The sequence below is a fragment of the Oncorhynchus mykiss genome, chromosome 20, assembly GCF_057628025.1.
Source record: "Oncorhynchus mykiss isolate SJ-2025 chromosome 20, ASM5762802v1, whole genome shotgun sequence".
Taxonomy (NCBI): domain Eukaryota; kingdom Metazoa; phylum Chordata; class Actinopteri; order Salmoniformes; family Salmonidae; genus Oncorhynchus; species Oncorhynchus mykiss.
In genome coordinates this window covers 2,924,884-2,942,904 of record NC_143041.1, presented here as the reverse complement: position 1 = coordinate 2,942,904, position 18,021 = coordinate 2,924,884, and the positions used below count along the sequence as shown (strand labels likewise).

At 43.5% G+C, this 18,021-nt stretch overlaps 1 protein-coding gene across 2 annotated transcripts in view; it reads left to right on the top strand.

Annotated features, from left to right (window-relative positions):
- The first annotated feature begins 3,910 nt into the window (after positions 1–3,910).
- Positions 3,911–18,021, top strand: part of LOC110498800 (netrin-3) — a 96,701-nt gene continuing 82,590 nt past the window's right edge. For both annotated transcript variants that reach the window (XM_021575429.3, XM_021575428.3), the window contains exon 1: positions 3,911–4,241. The gene's annotated coding sequence lies outside the window, so the exon portion shown is untranslated. The remainder of the gene's footprint in view (positions 4,242–18,021) is intronic.

The window sequence follows — 18,021 nt, the reverse complement described above, 5'->3', positions numbered from 1 at the left end:
AATTCCAAACTACAACATTTTCAGACAAGATAGAACTGCCAAAGGGGGCGGTGTTGCAATTTACTGCAAAGATAGCCTGCAGAGTTCTGTCCTACTATCCAGGTCTGTACCCAAACAATTTGAACTTCTACTTTTAAAAATCCACCTTTCTAAAAACAAGTCTCTCACCGTTGCCGCCTGCTATAGACCACCCTCTGCCCCCAGCTGTGCTCTGGACACCATATGTGAACTGATTTCCCCCCATCTATCTTCAGAGCTCGTGCTGCTAGGCGACCTAAACTGGAACATGCTTAACACCCCAGCCATCCTACAATCTAAACTTGATGCCCTCAATCTCACACAAATTATCAATGAACCTACCAGGTACCTCCCCAAAGCCTTAAACACGGGCACCCTCATAGATATCATCCTAACCAACTTCCCCTCTAAATACACCTCTGCTGTCTTCAACCAAGATCTCAGCGATCACTGCCTCATTGCCTGCATCCGTAATGGGTCAGCGGTCAAACGACCTCCTCTCATCACTGTAAAACGCTCCCTGAAACACTTCAGCGAGCAGGCCTTTCTAATCGACCTGGCCGGGGTATACTGGAAGGATATTGACCTCATCCCGTCAGTAGAGGATGCCTGGATATTTTTTAAAAATGCCTTCCTAACCATCTTAAATAAACATGCCCCATTCAAGAAATTTAGAACCAGGAACAGATATAGCCCTTGGTTCTCCCCAGACCTGACTGCCCTTAATCAACACAAAAACGTCCTATGGCGTTCTGCATTAGCATCGAACAGCCCCTGTGATATGCAGCTGTTCAGGGAAGCTAGAAACCATTATACACAGGCAGTTAGAAAAGCCAAGGCTAGCTTTTTCAAGCAGAAATTTGCTTCTTGCAACACTAACTCAAAAAAGTTCTGGGACACTGTAAAGTCCATGGAGAATAAGAACACCTCCTCCCAGCTGCCCACTGCACTGAAGATAGGAAACACTGTCACCACTGATAAATCCACCATAATTGAAAATTTCAATAAGCATTTTTCTACTGCTGGCCATGCTTTCCACCTGGCTACTCCTACCCCTGTCAACAGCACTGCACCCCCAACAGCAACTCGCCCAAGCCTTCCCCATTTCTCCTTCTCCCAAATCCATTCAGCTGATGTTCTGAAAGAGCTGCAAAATCTGGACCCCTACAAATCAGCCGGGCTAGACAATCTGGACCCTTTCTTTCTAAAATTATCTGCCGAAATTGTTGCCACCCCTATTACTAGCCTGTTCAACCTCTCTTTCGTGTCGTCTGAGATTCCCAAAGATTGGAAAGCAGCTGCGGTCATCCCCCTCTTCAAAGGGGGGGACACTCTTGACCCAAACTGCTACAGACCTATATCTATCCTACCATGCCTTTCTAAGGTCTTCGAAAGCCAAGTCAACAAACAGATTACCGACCATTTTGAATCTCACCATACCTTCTCTGCTATGCAATCTGGTTTCAGAGCTGGTCATGGGTGCACCTCAGCCACGCTCAAGGTCCTAAACGATATCTTAACCGCCATCGATAAGAAACATTACTGTGCAGCCGTATTCATTGATCTGGCCAAGGCTTTCGACTCTGTCAATCACCACATCCTCATCGGCAGACTCAACAGCCTTGGTTTCTCAAATGATTGCCTCGCCTGGTTCACCAACTACTTCTCTGATAGAGTTCAGTGTGTCAAATCTGAGGGTCTGTTGTCCGGACCTCTGGCAGTCTCTATGGGGGTGCCACAGGGTTCAATTCTTGGACCGACTCTCTTCTCTGTATACATCAATGAGGTCGCTCTTGCTGCTGGTGAGTCTCTGATCCACCTCTACGCAGACGACACCATTCTGTATACTTCCGGCCCTTCTTTGGACACTGTGTTAACAACCCTCCAGGCAAGCTTCAATGCCATACAACTCTCCTTCCGTGGCCTCCAACTGCTCTTAAATACAAGTAAAACTAAATGCATGCTCTTCAACCGATCACTACCTGCACCTACCCGCCTGTCCAACATCACTACTCTGGACGGCTCTGACTTAGAATACGTGGACAACTACAAATACTTAGGTGTCTGGTTAGACTGTAAACTCTCCTTCCAGACCCATATCAAACATCTCCAATCCAAAGTTAAATCTAGAATTGGCTTCCTATTTCGCAACAAAGCATCCTTCACTCATGCTGCCAAACATACCCTTGTAAAACTGACCATCCTACCAATCCTCGACTTTGGCGATGTAATTTACAAAATAGCCTCCAATACCCTACTCAACAAACTGGATGCAGTCTATCACAGTGCAATCCGTTTTGTCACCAAAGCCCCATACACTACCCACCATTGCGACCTGTACGCTCTCGTTGGCTGGCCCTCGCTTCATACTCGTCGCCAAACCCACTGGCTCCATGTCATCTACAAGACCCTGCTAGGTAAAGTCCCCCCTTATCTCAGCTCGCTGGTCACCATAGCATCTCCCACCTGTAGCACACGCTCCAGCAGGTATATCTCTCTAGTCACCCCCAAAACCAATTCTTTCTTTGGCCGCCTCTCTTTCCAGTTCTCTGCTGCCAATGACTGGAACGAACTACAAAAATCTCTGAAACTGGAAACACTTATCTCCCTCACTAGCTTTAAGCACCAACTGTCAGAGCAGCTCACAGATTACTGCACCTGTACATAGCCCACCTATAATTTAGCCCTATCAACTACCTCTTTCCCAACTGTATTTAATTTATTTATTTATTTTGCTCCTTTGCACCCCATTATTTTTATTTCTACTTTGCACATTCTTCCATTGCAAAACTACCATTCCAGTGTTTTACTTGCTATATTGTATTTACCTTGCCACCAAGGCCTTTTTTTGCCTTTACCTCCCTTCTCACCTCATTTGCTCACATTGTATATAGACTTGTTTATACTTTATTATTGACTGTATGTTTGTTTTACTCCATGTGTAACTCTGTGTTGTTGTATCTGTCGAACTGCTTTGCTTTATCTTGGCCAGGTCGCAATTGTAAATGAGAACTTGTTCTCAACTTGCCTACCTGGTTAAATAAAGGTAAAATAAATAAAATAAAAATAAACACCCAGTGGATGGTACATTAAATACAGTAGGCATGTTGATCCTTTTACAATGGAGTTAGGACACGCTAAGGATTCGAACGAACCACATGGGGTGCAGGCCCACAAAATAACGGTGTGTGCAATTATTCATTGCTACAGTACACCTGCAATAACACACCTGACGGAATATTATGTGTGCGGTGTAAATGAACGGTTTAGAATGAAACCGAACACGGAATTGTGCGCCGTTAAAACCAACCCGTTTTTTAATGAAATAATGAACGCGTACTCTCTCTGACAAAGCATATGCCACATAATATATGGCCTATTAACAAATTAACCACGAGGAATAATGGATGACCTAGAGGGGGTCTTTATTGATTGATTACAGTTATTCTTACCCCTAGCCATAGTGAGACATTGTGGGCCTGAAGGGACCGATCTGGAATAGGCCTATAGAAAATGCCTCTAATATCTGAACGTTTTCACAATAGGCCTGTTCTTGGATCATCAACCAAAGACCGTCGCAGAAAACAATATATAATATCAGTTTATTTAATAAGGTTCCCTGCTCCCTTGAATGTCATAATACTCATGTCCTATTATGTGGCTGTGCTGGCGTTCCTTTTAGCATCCCCACAGTAGCACAACTAGTAAAGCAAACTATACACGTTGTTTCGTTTAGATATTGTTCATTGTGTTATTTAGCCTACTACACGTTATGTTGAGGCAAAGAACAAGTTGCCTTATTATTTCAAAATAATTTACTCTCTCTCTCGCTCTTTGTGGTCGCCAGACGCTCTTGCGCGCAAGGGTGAGAAAATCTGCAATTGATTTTAATGGGGAGTAGCCTACTTTTCAACACTATGGGTGCATTGGTCTCTTTTCACTTGGTCTGAACGGCGCGGGCGAGTGCAGTGTCGCACCCCTGTACTGTGTACTTGCTCATTATATCTGTCGCTATTTGGACAGTACAGAAGAGCCTCTGTTTCTTAACGGCTTTCTATAATGTAGCCTACCTCCGCAGAACGCTCGAGACTGGGCAGACGGGACTCGTTGGTTATGTTTGGGAAGTTTATATTTTCTTCCAACAGATGCGCATTTTTTTATTTTATTGTTTTGGACCTCAATCATTGCACCGTGTTGTCGTTTCGCCAATACACCGGTTTTCGGTAAGTTTGATAGTGTCAATTTTACGCATTTAACAGGTGAGTTTATGAAGTCAATTTCAGTCATTTCCAGTAACCTTAATGTTTGTCTGTCTTCACATGCTCTATTATTTAGCTCGCTGTGGGATTTTTTCTTTCTTCTGATATATTATAAGGCTGAGTCACTATGCGTAAAGCACTGTTAATTACGCAGTTGGCGACTTAATATTTATAAGAACTCAAGTATTGAGTGAATTCAAGTAACATTATTTCATTCTTGCAGTACGATTTCTAGTTATTATTAAGGTATCGTTATTGGCTTAAAGTGATGGCGCAACAGCCAGCCTATAATTTGTTCAGATAAAAACGTATTACTGTTAATATTATTGTTGTTTATAGTCATAATAGTATAGTGTAGTAATATTACATTCACTGAGAGAACCTCTGGACGCACTGAAATGGACAGGCACCGAGGACAGGTGGGCGAGGAAAGAACGTGGAGCGGGAGATCTAGCGCGCCGTGTGAACTCTCCTCGGTTTACAGCTGCCGGGTGGGTCCGAGGAAAGAGCAAGAAAAGCAGCCTAAGCAATATAGGTTACAATAAGTAGGCTATGGAGTCCATGTGTTTTAATAGCTCTCCGATGTAGGCCAAGTAACGATGCCAAACCAAGCAGCACTTCTCGGATCCTGCATTCGACTGTACACCATATGCCAAGTCTCCCCATGCGTTTGTCAATTCTTATGTTTTCCCTTTACACCACTGCGTTCGTATAGACAAACGCATTTAGGCCTATGAAAGATTGGGAAGTTATATTTTCAAGTCTAAATGCTGATACCAACAAGTGTAAACTCGATCAGAATGCTAGTGAAAGGAATTGAGGGATACTATTGATTTGTTCCCGCTTCTGGTTGAGATCAAGTCAGAATTGAAGATTGCTTATGAGATTATTTTATATATATGAATCCAAGTATCTTAGAAAATAGTAATGCATATTAAAAAAGACTCAGGAAATTACTTGGCAAGTTGTCTTGTCTTGACAAGCTTTATTTGGCTGATATGGCACTGAGCGTCCTACGAAACAAAATCACCTTGCAATTATAATTCGGAGGCCTAACTTTTTATCAATGCACAAATCATATAGCCTGCATATGACGGATTAGTAGTAAAACGCAGACAAGCTGCTGGGAGAAAGGTACACCACAACTGCAATAGATTCCTTATATAAAATGCTTGAATTGTGCTGAAGTGTGCCTCTATTAGAGATTCGTGTCAACCACTTCACCCACTATCCTCATTCTCCTGGAATGTTGCTGGAAGCTGTCCTGAAAGATGATGTTGTTGATGCACCCTTTATTTGTTCACTCAGATCAAGAAAACATTGATATGGTTTTAAATGTGGTACAATTATTACCTAGATTTTCTTTGTCGAATGCAACAACAGCACTTATTCACAGAGAATATCCGTAATTTCATCGGTTTATAAATTAACCACGGTCTTTTAATTGCATCATGTTATGATCCATCAATAACACACAGCCAAAGACTGCGCCAGGAGCCACCAGGGCTCAGGCACACGGTTGTGTAAACTAATCCACAGGAACTTACTCCAGCAGGTTTATAAACTCCTTCTGGTGGTGTGTGTGTGTGGCCGTATCTTCTGGGAGTGTGTGTGTGTTGCCGTAACGTAAGCAGATCATTTTCTCTTTGCTTTGAAAGGCAGGATTCCTCGGGACTCTTGGCTCCGTCCACCTGAACGAGTAAAATCAACACGTCCAATATATTTTTCTTCTCTGGTTTGAACAGCTTGATGGGGGAAAGGAATGCTGCTGGTTCTTTTTCCCCCTCTTCTTTTTCTCTTATTTCGGTGGGCCTGAGACAGCTGTTGGTTTGCAGAAATACATATATGTAATCCTTAACAAATTAAACAAGCTGATTGGAGTGTTAAACTGAGTCCCACACACTGGACTTTCACCTTTTATGGAAGAACAGTATCGCAGATTCATTTGATTCATATCTGAACATTTTCATTCATGAATCAATTATGGCCTTACCAATATAAACAGCTTCTATTTTAAGGCTATTAAGGCTATCACACTGTTAAATAGCCAACACTAGCCGGGTTCCACCCGGGTACGCAACCCTGTACCTATATACATAGACTTGGAATCACTTGCCGCTTTAATAATGGAACATGAGTCACTTTAATAATGTTTAAATAATGTTTACATACTGTTTTACTAATTTCATATGAATATACTGTATTCTATTCCACTGTGTTTTAGTCAATGCCACTCCGACATTGCTCAATCTAATATTTATATATTTCTTAATTACATTATTTTACTTTTAGATGTCTGTGTATTGTTGTGAATCATTGTTAGATATTACTGCATTGTTAGATACTACTGCACTGATGGAGCTAGGAACACAAGCATTTCGCTGCCCCTGCAATAACATCTGCTAAATATGTGTATGTGACCAAACATATTTGATTTGATTTGAATGCCAATGTCGTTCTCAAATCTACTGCAGTGTTTTTATGCTATGTCTACCTAATGGTTTGACATAGGCCTACAAAAGTAGCGTTTCACTAGGCCTCAGAAGGAGGGGGGGCGGGGGGGGGGGGGGTCAAAAAGGGGAGGTCCCAATTCTATTTGTACTCTTTTTTTAAATGGATATGCTTCTTAATCCGAAATTCCGAGCCCCCTCGGAAATCGAATTAGCATAATCTAAAAAATCGCCATAAAAATCTGTCAGTTTAAGCTAGAGGTATGTTTTTTTTTTAATTGGATGAGTCTCATCCGCAGCATCCGCCTATGTTGAACTTCTGCATCTGCGGTGAAAAGTGACAGAGTGGTGTTTGTCAGACCATGAGATACCCCAAAATGGGGTTTCTCTGAAAATCATCTGTAGCGTGCGAACGGTTTGGCCTATAAACCATTATGACCCCTCTATGGAAAGATGAGGCTCTCACGAACACGGTTCGATCATATCGGTTGTTTTGCTCTAGGAAGCCAACATGATTCGTCTGAAGGTCCCATGGTAACAGTTAAAAAATGAATGGAAATATACAGTACCAGTCAAAAGTTTGGACACACCTACTCATTCCAGGGTTTTTCTTTATTTTTACTATTTTCTACATTGTAGAATAACTGCGAAGACATCAAACCTATGAAATAACACATATGGAATCATATAGCAACCAAAAAAGTAACAAATCAAAGTATATTTTATATTTGAGATTCTTCAAAGTAGCCATTCTTTGCCTTGATGACAGCTTTGCACACACTTGGCATTCTCTCAACCAGCTTCATGAGGTAGTCAACTGGAATGCATTTCAATTAACAGGTGTGCCTTGTTAAAAGTTAATTTGTGGAATTTCAGTTTCAGTGCAGTTGCGAAAACCATCAAGCACTATGATGAAACTGGTTCTCATGAGGCCCACCACAGGAAAGAAAGACCCAGAGTCACCTCTGCTGCAGAGGAGAAGTTCAATAAAGTTACCAGCCCCAGAAATTGAAGCCCAAATAAATGCTTCAAAGAGGTCAAGTAACAGACACATGTCAACATCAACTGTTCAGAGGAGACTGCATGAATCAGGTATTCATGGTTGAATTGATGCAAAGAACCCACTACTAAAGGACACCAATATGAAGAAGAGGCTTGCCTGTGCCAAGAAACATGAGCATTGTATTGGCTGTGTGTTTAGGGTAGTTGTCCTGTTGGATGGTGAACTTTCTCCCCAGTCTGAGGTCCTGAGCGCTTTGGAGCAGGTTTTCATCAAGGATCGCTCTGTACTTTGCTCCGTTCATCTTTCCCTCGATTCTGACTCGTCTCCCAGTCCCTGCCGCTGTAAAACTTCCCCACAGCATGATGCAGCCACCAACCTGCTCCACCATATGGATGGTGCCAGGTTTCCTCCAGACGTGACGCCTGGCAATCAGGCCAAAGAGTTCAATCTCAGTTTCATCAGACCAGAGAATCTTGTTTCTCATGGTCTGAGAGTCTTTGGGTGCCTTTTGGCAAACTCCAAGCGGGCTGCCATGTGCCTTTTACTGAGGACTGGCTTCTGTCTGGCCACTGTAACATAAAGGCTTGATTGGTGGTGCTGCAGAGATGGTTGTCCTTCTGTAAGGTTCTCCCATCTCCACAGACGAACTCTGGACATCTGTCAAAGTGACCATTGGGTTCTTGGTCACCTCCCTGACCTTTCTCCCCTGATTACTCAGTTTGGCCGATGGGCCAGCTGTAGGTGGAGTCTTGATGGTTCCAAATTTCTTGCATTTAAGAATGATGGAGGCCACCGTGTTCTTGGAGACCTTCGATGTTGCAGACATGTTTTTGTACCTTTTCCCAGATCTGTGTCTCGACACAATCCTGTATCTGAGCTCTACGGACAATTCTTTCGACCTCATGGCTTTCTTTTTTGCTCTGACATGCACTGTCAACTATGGGACCTTATTTAGACAGGTGTGTGCCATGTCCATTCAATTGAACCACAGGTGGACTCCAATCAAGTTGTAGAACAATCTCAAGCATGATCAATGGAAACAGGATGCACGTGAGCTACATTTAGAGTCTCATAGGAAAGGGTTGGAATACTTATGGAAATAAGATATTTCTGTTTTTCATTTGTAATACATTTAAAAAAAAAAAAAACTGTTTTCGCTTTGTCATTGTGGGGTATTGTGTGTAGATTGATGAAGAAAAAAAAATATTGAATCCATCTTAGAATAAGGCTGTAACGTAACAAAATGTGGGAAAAGTCAAGGGGTCTGAATACTTTCCGAATGCAGCGTATTTATATCCTAAAGAAAAATGACAGTCTTCATCTATAACCGTCCGTTACACGTCCCATTACGTCACAGCCCTGCTTTTCAGTCTGGAGGGGTGTGTGTCAGTGCCAGCCGGATTTCCCTGTTTTAACTTCTGCTCGTCAGTGTGAGGCCTCGCTCTCCATCCCATAGGATGATCCCGGGCCAAGATTCCAAAGCTCAATTATTCGTCATTGTGACAACTCGCGCACCCTTTCCCTTGGGATGATGCCGAGATTGCAAAGCGCCATCCCATCACTCCCCATGCCCTGCCAAGTCCGCATTTGTCAACCGCACACATTTCCTCCAGATGCAGAAGGACGTGTGTGTGTGTGTTTGTTCTCAGGGTGCTATCTAAACCATTTTAAGGTTTAACAGTTGTTTTATCTCAACTATCGATAAAGGAAATGCCACTAGTGTACACATGCAGGTGTTTTAGTTCTATCCGAATGAATCCAATACTTCCCTCATATCTTCTCTTCTCCTGCCCTCCTCCCCTGGGGGCTGCCATGGCAACATGGAGCAGACCAGCTTGATGGACTGGGAGGGCCACTCTCTCGCCTCCCGGCCATGCTCTGCAGTGTACCATTACCCTGCTCCAGCCTGAAAAATGGACTTCACCATCGAGCCTTGTGAGGAAAGGGAGGGAGAAATTGGGACGAGGAGGAGGAGGTGGAGAGGGAGAAGAGACAAGGGGAAGGGTGGGCTGTCCGATGATTCAGCCCCCACGTTCAAAAGCCCTGGTACCCCTGATAATGTATGGGTCTCCATGTGTGTGATTGAGAGCGCATGTGTTTGTGTGATTGGGTGTGGTGAGCCTATGTGTTTGTGCGTGTACATGTGTGCGAACGCTAATAGTATTTTGAACTCTTAATAAAAATGATTCGTGGTTTCCCCCCGACAGTTCAAAGTGGCCCAGCTAGCTTCTGGCTGTGAGAAGTCTCTTGCGCAATGGAAAAGCAGTTTTCCTGTCGGAGGGCTCGGGGAGAAACCCGCAAGCCTGCCTACCACAGAGCCAGGCATCAAAGGGCTTTGAAGCACACACCTCGACACCCCTCTCTGGAATAGGCCTATATGCCGTACATTAAGTCGTCACTGATGTCTCGATATTGTGAGATCTTCATTTAGAAGATCCAGACGGGAAGTATTCCGTCTTCTCTCTGAAGTCTCACACAGCAGTGGGTGTCATCAGTCCAATTTGAGTACACATATAGGGGGAAATACACAGTAATGAAAAAAGTACCCAAGTGTCATACTAAAGTTATGATACCTTAATAGAAAATGTCTCAAGTTAAAGTGAGTCACCCAGTAAAATACTACTTAAGTGAAGTCAAAAAGTATTTGATTTTATACTAAGTATCAAAAGTAAATGTAATTGTTCAAATATACTTAAGTATCAAAAGGAAAAAGAAAAGTACAAATCATTTCAAATTCCTTATATTAAGGAAACCAGATGGCGCCATTTTCTTTTTTTTAATGAAAAGCCAGGGGCACACTCCAACGCTCAGACATCATTTACAAATGAAGAATGTGTGTTTAGTGAGTCTGCCAGATCAGAGGCAGTAAGGATAACCAGGGATGTTCTCTTGATAAGTGCTTGAATTGGAACATTTTCTAGTCTTGCTAAGAATTCAAAATGTAATGAGTACTTTTGGGTGTCAGGGAAAGTGTATGGAGTAAAAAATACATTATTTTATTTCGGAATGTAGTGAAGTAAAAGTAGCACAAAATAGAAATAGTAAAGTAAAGTACAGATACCCCCCCAAAAAAACGACTTAAGTAGTACTTCTAAGTATTTTTTGCTTAAGTACTTGACATCACTGGAAATACAGTATGTTAAATTTATATAAAAGTGGATCACACTTTGACACTGGCTATAATTTATTTTGGCAAAGTCTAAACCGCCACTACGTTATGAAATGAACAGGCCTCTATCTCCTCATTAACGAAGGAATATTTCTCCAGGATTCCCAAATAAAGCATAAAAGTATGTGTTCTATGAAACTCAGGGATGAGCTTAAGCCCTTGGTCTTGCCCAGACTCCATGTTGAAATCTGCATGTCCTCAAACTCAGATGAGGGGGATTTGTAGGCCTATAGGCAACATTTTTAAGTTTGGACTGGCAATATTCAATTGTCTCTCTCTCTCTCTCTCTCTCTCTCTCTCTCTCTCTCTCTCTCTCTCTCTCTCTCTCTCTCTCTCTCTCTCTCTCTCTCTCTCTCTCTCTCTCTCTCTCTCTCTCTCTCTCTCTCTCTCTCTCTCTCTCTCTCTCTCTCTCTCTCTCTCTCTCTCTCTCTCTCTCTCTCTCTCTCTCTCTCTCTCTCTCTCTCTCTCTCTCTCTCTCTCTCTCTCTCTCTCTCTCTCTCTCTCTCTCTCTCTCCCTAACGCTCTCTCTCTCGCTCTCTCTCCCTCTAACTCTAACTCTCCCTCTCACTCACTCACCCACTCACTCATCCAATCGCAATAAGCTCCAAGGAGGAAACCACTTTAGACTAGTGTGTTGGTGGGAGTGTGTTGAGAGTAGGTTGACATTTCCCTGACACTGATCTAAGGTCAGTTGTGTTGTCTAACCCAACCTCCCCCTCTTTGCCCCCTAATGTTTGACACGTGAGTTGACATTGTGCCACGCTCGCGGTTTCATATCCTTCCCCTTCCCCTTCAAACCCTCCTCCTCCACTCCACAGACTGTTACTCACAGACCAAAAACACTGAATTTACAGAAATATCTAATGAACAGAAAATACCCCAAACATGTGATATCAGCAGTTTTGCCTCCCTTTGTAGTGGCGTGTAACACAGAGAACCCTAAGTTTAGTACAGCTTCCTGTCTGGATCTATGAGAAGTGGCCTGACCTGAGGTTCTGCCTCCTCTCCTTTCCTCTTAGTAGTTCTGGATCAGGTTCTGTTGTTTTACAACTGCTGGCCAGGAGAGCAGGCTGGGCCGCAGTGGCTGCATTCCTCTCCTGGGCGTTCTTGCTCTCTCAGAATGATGAGAAGGAGGGCGAGAAAGAAAGAAACTGATCTCTGCCCCTGAAACCCACCTTCAGTGGCACACTGTGTGTCTGTGAGTCAGAGCTATAGTCCAGGGCTGGGGTACAGTAGGGGGGAGGTTCCCTCATCTTCAGAGCAGACTCAAGGCTTTTCTGAATTTGTCAGTGATGCCCCTGCTAATGACACCCTCGCTGTGAGAGTTGACCTTCTTTTGCCTCCCCCTCTCACTCTCATTCACTGCTAATGAATACCAGAGAGCCACACTGAGACCCCCCCATTTTCTTTCTTTCTTTAACATTTTTTAAACCTTTATTTAACTAGGCAAGTCAGTTCTGAACAAATTCTTATTTACAATGAAGGCCTGCCGGGGAACAGTGAGTTAACTGCCTTGTTCAGGGGCAGAACGACAGATTTCACCTTGTCAGCTCAGGGATTCGATCCAGCAACTTTCGGTTACCGGCCCAATGCTCTAACCACTAGGTTACACCCCCCTCCATTATTGGATTTGGTTTCTGCCACTAGTACCCTTTTACTTGTGGACTGTCAGTCACGTTTTTTTTACCCAGTGTGTGTGTTTGTGTGTGTGTGTGTGTGTGTGTGTGTGTGTGTGTGTGTTTGTGTTTGTGTGTGTGTGTGTGTGTGTGTGTGTGTGTGTGTGTGTGTGTGTGTGTGTGTGTGTGTGTGTGTGTGTGTTTGTGTGTGTGTGTGTGTGTGTGTGTGTGTGTGTGTGTGTGTGTGTGTGTGTGTGTGTGTGTGTGTGTTTGTGGGGTGATAACTCTGAACCATGATAGACGGTGCACAGTGGCCTCTTGTTCACCAATTTAAAAGTCCTCCACAGTTGCCACAACTTCTAACAGACCAATCAGGGATTACTGTACACTGGGCACTGTGACAGACAGCCAGTGGGGCACAGGGCCTCCTCCCAGGGTCATCTGAGTGGAGGATCCCCAAGGAGCTCCATTCAGCCTCATGGTGAGGGGGCCACCTTCCCAGCACACTGCCCCAGCATGGGAGCCTCTGACTGGCTACGAGGTGGCTCAGCTGTCCCTCTAGTTCTCCTTCCCCGGTCCATCACGCCCAAGCCAAATTACACCTTTCAGCACCTCTCATTTTCCTAATCCGTGTAGTCTGCCAGAGTAGCCACGCTTGAAAGAGATACAACTCAACATGGGATGATCTCATGGTAAAATGGCAAAGCTGAAAAAAACTTCCCCCGTAATCTCTCATCCGGGACCACCATATTCCTCGCTCACTTAAACCAAATCAAATGTTATTAGTCACATGCTTCGTAAACAAGTGTAGACTAACAGTGAAATGCTTACTTACGGGTCCTTCCCAACAATGCACAGAGAAAGAACATATTGAAATAACAGAAAAATGAAACATGCAATAATGAATACACAGTAAAGAAAACGTGTCTATATACAGGGGTACCAGTGCCGAGTCGATGTGCACGGGGACAAGGTAAATGTGTCTATATACAGGGGTACCAGTGCCGAGTCGATGTGCACGGGGACAAGGTAAATGTGTATATACAGGGGTACCAGGGCCGAGTCGATGTGCACGAGGACAAGGTAAATGTGTCTATATACAGGGGTACCAGGGCCGAGTCGATGTGCACGGGGACAAAGTAAATGTGTCTATATACAGGGGTACCAGTGCCGAGTCGATGTGCACGGGGACAAGGTAAATGACGCAGATACCTACAGTGCTGTGAAAAGTGTTTTCCCCCTTTCTGATTTTCTCAATTTTTGCATATTTTTAAAACTGAATGTTATCATATCTTCAACCAAAACCTAATATTAGATAAAGGGAACCTGAGTTTAAAATATATTTACAGTACAGTGCATTCTGAAAGTATTCAGACACTTTTTCCACATTTTGTCACATTACAGCCTTATTCTAAAATGGATTAAATAATGTTTTTCTCATCAATCTACACACAATACCCCATAATGAGGTATACCCCAAACATTTTTGCTCATGTATCAATAATAAAAAACCTAAATATACATTTGCCTAAGTATTCAGACCCTTACCTCAATACTTTGTTGAAGCACCTTTGGCAGCGAGAACGTCATTGAGTCATCTTGGGTATGACGCTACAAGCTTGGCACACCTGTATTTGGGGAGTTTCTCCCATTCTTCTCTACAGATGCTCTCAAGCTCTATCAGGTTGGATGGGGAGCGTTGCTGCACAGCTATTTTCAGGTCTCTCCAGCGATGTTTGATCAGGTTCATGTCTGGGCTCTGGCTGGGCCACTGAAGGACATCAAAACAAATTTGGTTAGCAGATGTTAATGCGAGTGTAGTGAAATGCTTGTGCTTCTAGTTCCGACCGTGCAGTAATATCTAACAAGTAATCTAGAAATTTCACAACAACTACCTTATACACACAAGTGTAAAGGAATAAATAAGAATATGTACATATAAATATATGGATGCGCGATGGCCGAATGGCATAGGCAAGATGCAGTAGATGGTATAGAGTACAGTATATACATATGAGATGAGTAATGTAATGTAATCCAATTTTTAATTATTAAAGAGGCTAGAGATTTGAGTCAGTATGTTGGCAGCAGCCACTCAATGTTAGTGATGGCTGTTTAACAGTCTGATGGCCTTGAGATAGAAGCTGTTTTTCAGTCTCTCGGTCCTAGCTTTGATGCACCTGTACTGACCTCGCCTTCTGGATGATAGCGTGGTTAACAGGCAGTGGCTTGATGATCTTTTTGGCCTTCCTGTGACATCGAGTGCTGTAGGTGTCCTGGAGGGCAGGTAGTTTGTCCCTGGTGATGCTTTGTGCAGACCTCACTACATTCTGGAAAGTCTTACGTTTGTGGGCGGAGCAGTTGCCGTACCAGGCGGTGATACAGCCAGACAGGATTCTCTCGATTGTGCATCTGTAAACGTTTTTGAGTGTTTGTGGTGGCAAGCCAAATATCTTCAGCCTCCTGAGGTTGAAGAGATGCTATTGCGCCTTCTTCACCACGCCGTCTGTGTGGGTGGACCATTTCAGTTTGTCTGTGATGTGTACGCCGAGGAACTTAAAACTTTTAACCTTCTCCACTACTGTCCTGTCGATGTGGATAGGGGGGTGCTCCCTCTGCTGTTTCTTGAAGTCCACGATCATCTCCTTTGTTTAGTTGACATTGAGTGTGAGGTTATTTTCTGACACCCCACTCAGAGGGTCTCGTTGTTGTTGTTAATCAAGTCTACCACTGTAGTGTCGTCTGCAAACATGATGATTGAGTTGGAGAAGTGCATGACCACGCAGTCATGGGTGAACAGGGAGTACAGGAGTGGGCTGAGAACAATGTTGAGGTTCAGCGGGGTGGAGATGTTGTTTCCTACCCTCACCACCTGGGGGCGGCCCCTCAAAGTCTAGGACCCAGTTGCACAGGGCGGGGTCGAGACCCAGGGTATCGAGCTTAATGACGAGTTTGGAGGGTACTATGGTGCTAAATGCTGAGCTATAATCGATGAACAGCATTCTTACGTAGGTGTTCCTCTTGTCCAGATGGGTTAGGCCAGTGTACAGTGTGAATATGTCCGTAAACACACCAGCCAGCTGGTCTGCGAATGCTCTGAGGATGCGGCTAGGGATGCCATCTGGGCTGGCAGCCTTGCGAGGGTTAACACCGTGTCAGTGGCACTGTATTGTCCTCAAAGCGAGCAAAGAAGTTGTTTAGTTTGTCTGGGAGCAAGACATTGATGTCCGCTATGGGGCTGGTTTTCTTTTTGTAATCCGTGATTGACTGTAGACCCTGCCAAATACGTCTCGTGTCTGAGCCATTGAATTGTGACTCTACTTTGTCTCTATACTGATGCTTAGCTTGTTTGATTGCCTTGCGGAGGGAATAGCTACACTGTTTGTATTCGATAATGTTTCTGCATGCCTTGATTAAAAGCAGTGGTTCGCACTTTTTTTTGTGCGAATGCTGCCATCAATCCACGGTTTCTAGTTTGGGAAGGTTTTAATAGTCACCGTGGGTACAACATCACCGATGCACTTGCTAGTAGACTAGCTCACAGAATCAGCGTATACATCAATGTTGTTATCTGTATCTTTCCAGAACATATCCCGGTCCACGTGATCAAAGCAATCTTGAAGTGTGGAATCAGATTGGTCGGACCAGCGTTGAACAGATCTGAGCACGGGTGTTTCCTGTTTTAGTTTCTGTCTATAGGCTGGGAGCAACAAAATATATTCAGAGACTTGGATTCAAAGACTTCAGAGACTTGTCCCAAAACCACTCCTGCTTTGAATTGGCTGTGTGCTTAGGGACGTTGTCCTGTTTGAGGTTGAACCTTTGTCTCAGTCTGAGGTCCTGAGCGCTCTGGAGCAGGTTTTCATCAAGGATCTCTCTGTACTTTGCTCTGTTCATCTTTCCCTCAATTTTGACTAGTCTCCCAGTCCCTGCCGCTGAAAAACATCCCCACCTCATGATGCTGCCACCAGAAACCTTCACCGTAGGTTTCCTCCCAACGTGATGCTTCGCAATCAGGGCAAAATCTTGGTTTCATCAGACCAGAGAATCTTGTTTCTCATGGTCTGTCTTTAGGTGCCTTTTGGCAACTCCAAGCAGGCTGTCATGTGCCTTTTACTGAGGAGTGTCTTCTGTCTGGCCACTCTACCATAAAGGCTTGATTGGTGGTGCTGTAGAGATATTTGTCCTTCTTTAAGGTTATCCCATCTCCACAGTTTAATTCTGGAGCTCAGTCAGAGTGACCATCGGGTTCTTGATCACCTCCCTGACCAAGACCCTTCTACCCAGATTGCTCAGTTTGCTCAGCTTCTTCCATTTAAGAACGATGGAGGCCACTGTGTTCTTGGGGACCTTCAATGCAGCAGACATTTTTTTTGTACCCTTCGCCAGATCTGTGACTCGACAACAATCCTATCTCAGGGCTTTACGAACTTTATGGAAATTCGTTCGACCTCATGGCTTTGTTTTTGCTCTGACATGCACCGTCAACTTTAAGACCTTACATACACAGGTGTGTGCCTTTCCAAGCCATGTCCAAATAATGTAATTTATCACAGGTGTACTCCAATCAAGTTGTAGAAACATCTCAAGGATGATCAATGGAAACAGAAGCTACATTTTGAGTCTCATAGCAAAGAGTCTGAATAATTATGTAAATAAGTGTCGCTTTGTCATTATGGGATATTGTGTGTAGATTGCTGAGGAAAATGTTTTATTTAATCAATTTTAGAATAAGGCTGTAATGTAACAAAATGTGGAAAAAGTCAAGGGGTCTGAATACTTTCCGAAGGCAAGTTCATATACTTATTATATGTATTTAATTAACAAGTTATACAACACCCAATTCCCCTGTGTGAAAAAGTAATTGCCCCCTTACACTAATTGTTGTGTTGTTTGTTTTCTCAGGTTCCCTGCATAGTGTTAGGTTTTGTTTGAATATTGAATAACATACAGTATCAAAAATGTGCAATAGTAGAGAAAATTAGAAAAGGGGCAAATACTTTTTCATGGCACTTTCCATGTAACTGGTAACAAGTGACAGATTATAACCAGTAGCAGCAACGTATCTCGCTCTCTTGCTGTCACTCTGTCTCCTTTCTCTCTTTTCTCTCTCTCTCCTTTCTCTGTCTCTCCACTCTCTCTTCCTCATATTTTTGTTCTATCAATTGTTGATTGAACCTCTTCAGCTAAACCTATTGGGACCATTCCAATCCCATAAATAGGCTGATACTGTAGTCCTTGTGACATTGCAAAACCTTATTTCCAATTTGTTTAATGTCATCGGCTGATCATTTGGCACCTATTCCATATACATAAAGGCAAATATATCAACCGGGGGAAATACATTGGTTAACCTCGCAGTACTCTGTAAAGCATCTTGCTCCGTTCCTGAACCAGTAAAGCATCTTGTCATGAGCAGCATAAGATTGAAACTGTCCATTTCAGTCCTTACTGAATGACTAGGCACTTTAGCCAAGTGGGTAGAACTGCTGTCTTTTGAGTAGGT